The 8,547-nt window shown below is 49.7% G+C and overlaps 1 long non-coding RNA gene across 5 annotated transcripts; it reads left to right on the forward strand.

The window, feature by feature from the left end:
• The first annotated feature begins 72 nt into the window (after positions 1 to 72).
• Positions 73 to 8,416, forward strand: LOC307101446. 5 transcript variants are annotated; one of them, XR_013813678.1, is made up of 6 exons: positions 73 to 1,357; positions 1,470 to 1,538; positions 2,899 to 3,000; positions 5,314 to 5,411; positions 6,095 to 6,240; positions 6,632 to 8,416. It is a non-coding gene; the product is annotated as an uncharacterized lncRNA (long non-coding RNA). The 5 variants fall into 5 exon arrangements; XR_013813677.1 differs by having other exon boundaries at positions 73 to 1,538; positions 6,095 to 6,233; XR_013813679.1 differs by having other exon boundaries at positions 75 to 1,538; positions 6,698 to 8,416.
• Positions 8,417 to 8,547: the final 131 nt, after the last annotated feature.

Consider the following 8,547-nt stretch of genomic DNA (forward strand, 5'->3'; position numbering starts at 1 on the left):
TAGAGGCTCCGGCTGCGGCTGCCGAGAGCGCCCAGGGCGGACTGCGCAGGCGCCAAACTCGCGCGCCGCCCCGCCCCGCCCCGCGCAGCTCCGCCGGGCGGGCCGCACCGACCGCGCAAGCGCAGTCCCCAGGCTTCGGCGCCCACCGCGGGAGAGTCGGGAGAGGTGACTCGTGCGGTTTGAGACGCGGGTCCCACCCGGGCGCACTCCCTGGGTTCGGGTCCTCAACTGCAGGGTCCCGAGCCCTGGCGGGGCAGTTGCGCTCTAGGCTCGGCCGGCAGGTGCGCCCGCCGCTGCCCTTTGGCGTGTTCCCGGCTGCGGACCCGCACCCAGCCGGCGGGCCTTGGAGCGCCTGAGCCTCGAGGACGCGACGCCCACCCGCGGGAGACCTGCCCCGCGTGCCCTCCGCCGGGTGACGCAGCGCCCGGAGGCCGCTCACCTGGGAACGGCGCCCAGTTCCTGCCTCTGGCACCGGAGCCCCGAGGGCCTGGCAGCCACGTGCTGGGTGCGCTTGAGCCTTTCCATCGAAGGCGATAAGCTGCTCCCACGCGCGGCCTCGGTCCCTGGGACTGGGGTGGAGAGACCCCCGCGCGGCGGTGGCCGGCGCCAGCGAGGCCTCGGGGCGGCGGGCTGGCTCCTGAGCAGCCCTCGGGGAGAGCCCAGCGGCGGGTGCTGGCCGCCAGGACTCCAGCCGTCAGTGCGGGTCAGAAGTCTGGACGCGGGATGTGCCATCCCTGGTGCTCACGTCTGTGCGGCCAGAGACGTTCTCCGGGCGGAACTTGGGTCAGAGACCCGGTTTTGGCCTCCCTGTTTGGACTACAGCTTACGTCGTAGGAAATGGGGTAAAGGAAGAAAAAAAGAAAACGGGACAAATGTGTTCACATTACAAGTATCAATGTAATTAGAAGTCGTTGACTCAACAATTACTGGCCTAGTTTTGTAAAGTGAGATCACGCGCCCCTTTTGCCCAGAGCCCTCCATGGCTCTCATCCCGCCCACCCACAGCCTGGACATCCCCCTCCTCTGCACCCCTTAGCCCACTCATTCCCCTCCCTCCAACCTCGGGAGCCTTCCCTCCATGACTGAGCCAGACAGGCAAGAACTTAGCACCTCACACCCTCGATAATTGGCTTACTACCATAGCCCGATGGCAGAGTTTTGTTCTTTCAGTTGTAAAAGTTCTCCAGTGAGTAGGGTGTCCGCCATTATTACAGTGTATGTTGAAGTAATTCCCCATTTGTCTTTTGATTGCAGGTGTTCTCATCTCGAGGTTTTCGTGTTTGTGAGTCCTTCCCTGCAGCATAGCTGGGAGGTACCCCCCCTCTCCTCCCCAGGAGTTCAGCCTCGTTTTCTCTCGGTGCTTCTGCAGTTTCTTCTTCACGTGTAGACCTCTGCCTTGTTTTGGGTTTTGTTTTTGTACAGTGTAAGGAGTGGGGCCAATTTTATCTTTTCCACGTGGCTGTGTGCAGGTTTTTGTGCGCACGGAAGTGTCCAGTTCCTTTGGATGGATCCCGAGGAGCACGATTGCCGACTGTAAGGTGAGAGAATGCGGTTAGTTTTGTAAGACATGGGCAGACTGTGTCCCAGAGCGGCCACACCACCTTGCGTTCCCACCAGCAGGGCGGGAGCGTTCCTGCTGCTGCCTCCTCACCAGCCTCTGGTGCTGTCCGTGTCGCTCCTGTCTCTTCACTCTGTGTCTTGCCGTGTGCTGTGCCTTGCTTGTTTCTTGAAAGCCAGACCAGATGCACCAGATGGAAGGAGCGGCTGTAGACAGGTCTTGTGAGGTGTGGCGAGGTGGGGACGGGCGTGTTGTGTGGCCCTGGGATTACGCTCGGCCTTGAGGGAGTCTGTGCCTCCGTGCTGGGACCTTCTCAGCAGTTTCTCCGTTTTCCTCTCCCCCGGCTGGGACAGGGGGCTGGAGGGAGCTGGAGCTGCCGTTCCCTCCCCGGTCAGCTGTGCCCTGGTGTGGCTTCTCCCCAGGGCAGGCCTTGTGAAGATCACAGTGCTCTGGTGCCTTTAAAAAAAAAAAAAAATATATATATATATATATATATATATATATATATATATATATATATATATATATAATGGATTTTTTTACAGAGAGGAAGGGAGAGGGATAGAGAGGTAGACACATCGAGAGAGAAACATCGATCAGCTGCCTCCTGCACACCTCCTACTGAGGATGTGCCCGCAACCAAGGTACATGCCCTTGACCGGAATCAAACCTGGGACTTTTCAGTCCGCAGGCCGACGCTCTATCCACTGAGCCACACCGGCTTCGGCTCTGGTGCCTCTTAAAGGCCCTTTCCCCTTCCTCCTGCTGGGAACACGAGGAGACCTGCCTCTGCTATTCTGCTATTTGCTGTGGGAACCTCATGCTCCTGCAGGATGTCTTGCCATAGGGTGGGGCCCCCTATGACTGGATTTTTTGTTTTGTTGTTAATCCTCACCCGAGGATATTTTTTCCTTTTTTTTTTTTTAAGAGAAAGTGGAAGGGAGGGGGAGAGAGAGAGAGAAACATGGGTGTGAGAGAAACACAATGATTGGTTGCCCCCTGCACACGCCCTGACCAGGTCTATGGGTTGAGCCTGCAGTCAAGGTCCTGCCCTTGACAGGAATCGAACCTGCCTCCCTTCAGTTTTCAGGCTGACGCTCTAACCACTGAGCTAAACTGGCTGGGGCTCCCTGGAGTTTTTACCTCTCTGCCGAGTTCATGCTGACCCTACAGAAATTCATTACTTGTGGTTCCGGAAACCCCAGGCCTAGGTTCCCCTGGCAGTTTCTCCTGCTCATGAGTCTCTCCTTCAGGAAGCCATGATGATGACCTGTGTTCACAGGTCTGTCTCTCCCGTCTTGGGAGCCGGGGTTTACCCTGTGTCCTCCCTTGTCTTACAGATCCCAGAGGAACGGCATCGTTTCAGTGTGTTCTGCTTTTTTAGGATGGAATGGTGACTTGCAGGTCTCTTACATGAGGAACCCAAAACCAGAAACCAATTGGTGTGTGTTTTTTTTAATGTATCAGTCTCCTTAAGTCATGCAGAAAACAAAAACTGAAGTTAGAGAAACGCTGCTACAATAAGACTGGCTTTCATAATTGCCTGTGTGTTTATGCTTTCTGAAGCCTTTATTTCTTCACAGCTCTTGTGTCCCTTCATGTCACGCTGCAGGACTCCCCTGAGCTTTTCTGGCAAGGCAGGTCTAGTGATCACAAACTCCCGTAGCTTTTGCTCACCTTTTTGTCTTAATTTGTCTCCCACTTTTAAAAATATATATATATATTTATTGATTTCAGAGAGGAAGGGAGAGGGAGAGAGAGATGGAAACATCAATGATGAGAGAGAATCATTGATTGGCTGCCTCCTGCACGCCCTCCACTGGGGATCAAGCCTGCAACCCAGGCATGTGCCCTTGACCAGAATCAAACTCGGGACCCTTCAGTCCGCAGGCTGACACTCTATCCACTGAGCCAAACCGGCTAGGGCACATCCCTCACTTTTGAAGCACACTTGATTAAGAATAAGATTCTTGGTTGACATTTCTTTTTTTTAATGTCTTTCAAAGTATTTGTCTACTGTCTCTGAGGTTTGTGACAAGAAATCAATTGATCACGTGATTCCTTATATGTAACTAGTCACTCTTTTGATGCTTTCCAGATTCTGTCTTTTGATAATTTGATTATATAATGTGTCTTAGTGTGGTTCTTTTTGAGATCATCTTACTTGATGCTCACTGAGCTTCTGGGTTATATATTTTTTAATATATTTTTGAACTCAGAGAGGAAGGGAGAGGGAGAGATAGAAACATCAATGATGAGAATCATTGATTGGCTGCCTCCTGCACACCCCCTGCACGCCCCCTGCTGGGATCGAGCCCTCAACCCAAGCATGTGCCCTTGATGGGAATCGAACCAGGACCCTTCAGTCCCCAGGCTGATGCTCTATCCACTGAGCCAAACTGGCTAGGGCTAGGATATTTTTATTAATGATTTCATCAAGTTTGGGAAGTTTTGATTATCTGCTCATATATTCTCTCTGCCCCTTGCTTTCTCCCTTCTTCTCTGGCACTCCCACAATGCATATGTTGGTTTGCTTCTTCTTGTGCCAACAGGTCCCTTAGGCTCTATTTACTTTCCTTTCATCTTTTTTCTTTCTGTTTCTTAGATGCAGTAATTTCAATTGTCCTATCTTCAAGTTTCTGATTATTTCTTCTTTCTACTTGATTCTGCCTTTTAATCCCTCTAGTGGATTTTCCATTTCAGTTATTCTTTTCAGGTCCAAATTTCTTTTTGTTTCTTTTTAGGTTTTTATTGACATTTTCGTTTCATTTATACATCATTTTTAAAGTTGTTTTTTTTTATATATATCTTCCTTTTGTTCTTTAAGCATCTTTAAGATAGTTGTTTTAAAGTCTTTATCTAATAGATCTGCCATCAGGTCTTTTTTCGAGAACAGTTCCTGTTGATTTATTTTTTCTGTGAATGGGCCATATTTTCCTGTTTCTTTGTATGCATTGGGAATATTTGTTGAAAATGGACATTTGAATTTAATAATGTGATAACTCTGAAAATCAGATTCTTCTCCTTCCCCAGAGTTTGCTTTTTGTTAGTATTTTTATATTGTTATTATAGGCCATCTCTGTGTGGAGAATCCGACTAAAGCATAAACTTAATATCTTCTTGTGTCTTTTCTGTGTCTTTCCTTGGGCATACTCATCATTTTCTATTTTCCCCCATATATGCAGTTAGTTTTGAATACCTGGCTCCTGAAAGGAGAAAAGAGATAAGTAGAGGTGGGGGGGTTGAAGTGTGGATAATAGTGCAACATCCTAAATCCCCTGGAAAGCACTTCAGTGAAGGGGGAGGGGCAGGACATGGCTGCCCATCTCCTTGTCTGCACCTCCATAATCAGAAGCAGTAGTTTGCACAGATCCCTGGCATTTGGAGGGCACGGTCATTTTTGCCCATCCCTGGCTCCTCACATGCCGTGTGCGAGCGACTCCAGGAACACATACACAGCTGCCTGGCTGGGTATGGTGGGTGGGTAGCTGCTACTCTGCTAAGAGCTCCAATTGACCAAAACTAACTGCCATTCACCCTCCAAGTCTTCCCTGGAAGCTATGAGCCTTTAATATTCAACAGAGCTCCCAAACGTTACAGCACAGGGCCCAGTCGGCTTTTGCGTCCCGTCCTCTCCGGCACACCTGTCATGCTGTTGTCTGTGTATCTCGTCTGCCTTTACTCTAAACCCTAAATGATACCACTGTTTTAAATAGCCAATACTCATTCTATATACCATTTCTTATCCTTCCTAGAAATGTCCCTCATTCCTCTGGCAACGTCACAGGTCCATCTGGAATGGTTCGTTCCTCTTCTGCCGGCAACATACCCTTCAGGAGATACTGCAGGGAAGGTCTGCTGGTGACATATCCTTTGTTTTGTTTTGTCTGACACTTCATTTCACCTTCATTTTTGAAGTATCTGTGCTGGGCATGTGAGTCTGGGTTGGCATTACAGATGCCATTCCGTTGTTCTAAGTTTCATTTTTTTCTACTTCTTTTGGTTAATCCTCACCCTAGGATATTTTTTCTTTTTTTTTTTTTTAAGAGAGAGTGAAGGGCGATTCAGGGAGAGAAACATTGATGATGTGAGACACATCAATTGGTTGCCTCCTGCACACACCCTAACTGGGGCCAGGGAAAGAACCTACAACCCAGATATGTGTTCTTGGTCGGAAATCGAACCCATGACCCTTTGGTGTGTGGGCCAACACTCTACCTCTGAGCCACACTGGCCAGGGCTAACTTTCATTGTTTCTGTTAAAAAAAAAAAAAAAAAAAAGTACGCTGCCAGTTGAGTTGTTCCTCTGAAGTGTCTCTATTTTTCTCTGTTTTTCAGATTTCCTGTCTTTGGTTTTCAGTACTTTATTGTGATGTGCCTAGTGTAGGTTTTTGTGTGTCGTGTGTGTGTGTGTGTGTGTGTGTGTGTGTGTGTGTGTGTGTGTATGTCATTTTTAATTTACCCTGACGTTCTGATACTCGTGGATTTGTCCGCTGTCAGTTTGGGAAAGCCTCGTGCACCCACTGTCTTCTCCAGGTACTGCCTGTGATGGTTTTCCCTCCAGGACGCCCAGAACCTGCCGCCTCCCACTGCCCCGTGCCACGTCCTTTCTGTGCACTTCAGTCAGAGGTTTCTCCTGCCCGGCTTCCCATCCAGCAGTCTCCCCACTTGACTGGTATTAGGTGCATCTTTTAAATTCTTACTTTGTCATCTTATTTTTCAGTATTAGAAGGTGTTTATGGATTAAAATTCTCAGGTGACGTTCTCCACCTTATCAAATTTCTTCAGTGTATTATTCAGTTAGTGTCAGTGTCTGAAAACTGGAATTTGGACCAACTGTGTGTCTGTTTCTGTTGTCCATTCTTTGACTTTCACAGTCCTTGATCCTATTTCTAGTGTTGGATAATTTCTTACTAAGAGTCAAACTGTATGTAGGTAAGATAACAGAAGCTCCGGGTCTTTTCCTTTGGGAAGAAATAGGGAATAGGGCAGGCCACCGTGATGTGCTCAAGGTTAAGGTCATGCAGCTGTTTCAGGCTTTGTGGTGACTGGTCTATCCCGTGTTGCCTTCAGGGGTCTCCCCTGGAAACCTGGGGTCCTCCTGCTGACAGGCACTGCAGTCCAGTTGTCTCTGCACAGGGTGCCCACTTCACTTCTCAGCCTCTCCCCCTGCACATGAGGACCTCACAGGGCCAACACCTGTCTCTGGGGAGGCTGCAAGGACACGGCCCCTTCGGAAGCTCCCTCTTCTTCAAGACCTTGGCCCTTGCAGTCCTGGTGGATGTCACTGTGGGTCTCCCCAGCCCAGTGTCACCGCGGACAGCTCTACCTGCCACCTCTGCACACCAGCAGGTGCTCCTAGAAGGACCGTTGTGAACAGAAGACTTGCCTTCGTGCAAGTATCTCCTTACTGGAATTGTGCTTCCTCAAGTCCTTGAGGTGCTCCTTGGTATCTTCGAAAAGATTCTTCTCAGAACAGTTCCTGGTCTGATGCCAGCTGCTGCCTCAGTCAGAAGTGGGAGGACATCTTAACTAAGTCCAACATTTTATTAACACACAACAGCATTCATTCACTGGAACGAGACAGTTCCCAAGACTTACACTAAGAGCTTTTTATTAGGAGTGACCAGAAAAGGGCCTCCTGCCCAGATATCACCTGCAGCAGGGAAGTGAACAGGTTGGCACTCGGGTCTGAAGGAGCTATAGCGGGATGGCCAAGAGCAGCCGCATTTCCAGTTGCATCCAGTTGCATTCCTCTATAGGGGAACATCGGTATCAGGACCAGCTATGAGCAACACCAGACAGTTGTTAGCACTGGGCCTGTCTCCTGCAGCCTGGTCAGCAGCACAGGAACACAGGGTTTGACTGTTCCCGCAGCGCTCACAGGACCTGTTCTATAGTCAACGTGAACAAGCGCGAAGAACCGCTGCAAGCCCATCACTCGAGGTCCATCCCTTGGACCGTGTTCTCTGCCCTCTGAGTAAGCAAGCTTGTCCTGTAATGGACCCAACAGTAAACATCCGGCTCTGTGGGCCCGTCTCTGTGACAACCATTAAGAAGCTGTCCATACATGATGAACCCTTCCCTATAGTGGAAACCCAAGTTGAACCATTGGAGCATGAGTACAAAAGGCAAGTACATCAATTCTTATCCCTGACATGAGCTTGGCAACCGAAACAAATGGTGCTCAGCATGTACAGAGCATCATATGGTCCATAGGCTCCTGAGGGTCGGGGAGCCCTAGCTTGTGACTGGTGAACTGGAGGCAGAGGAGCAGTTTACAGGCCTGAACGACTGAGACCATCAGTCTGGCACCAGATGTACAGACCCTTCAAGGAAACGTTTCCCATATCAAGTTCACCAGGAACCACCCATGACCTCCACCTTGTGAGGCAGAGCTACTACCAGCCCCAGATAAAAAGCTGAGGGACTCTTCCTTCAGGAAAGCCATGAGCCCAACACTGAATCTCCAGGAAATCTACTCTGGCCTTTTGGACTCACTTCCTGGATCTGGTTAGACCCAGCACAGGAAAGACTGATGACAGCCTGGATCTCAAACTGGTGACGTCTTTACACATAGTATCGCCTTGAGCACACATTTATAGGGACTCTCATGTAAGTCATGGGAAAACCACATGAGCATGATTCACTAACGTGGCCCCAATTGGTGCTCCCCGGGCTTGTGGAACAGAGGCTGGACTCGGGAATTTGCGCACAGCATCTCGGGAGAGGCTACGTGGCCAAGGCAAGTACGAGGCTGCCCACGGGCTCTTCTGTTTGGGAACTATGCATGGCACAGCAGTCATTCTGAACACAAGTCAGCATCATCTCAGAAAAGCTGTTGTAAGGACCACTTCATCACTCTCCTGTGTCCTATCTAGAACTAAGGTAAAAATTCAAGGGCTGCATGAATGAGGTTTCCATGTACATTGGCACCCAAAGGATATGACTACTTTATCATCCTAAGAAGAAAAAGCCAGCTTACTCCA

The sequence above is a fragment of the Cnephaeus nilssonii genome (assembly GCF_951640355.1).
Source record: "Cnephaeus nilssonii genome assembly, chromosome: 6".
NCBI classification, from domain to species: domain Eukaryota; kingdom Metazoa; phylum Chordata; class Mammalia; order Chiroptera; family Vespertilionidae; genus Cnephaeus; species Cnephaeus nilssonii.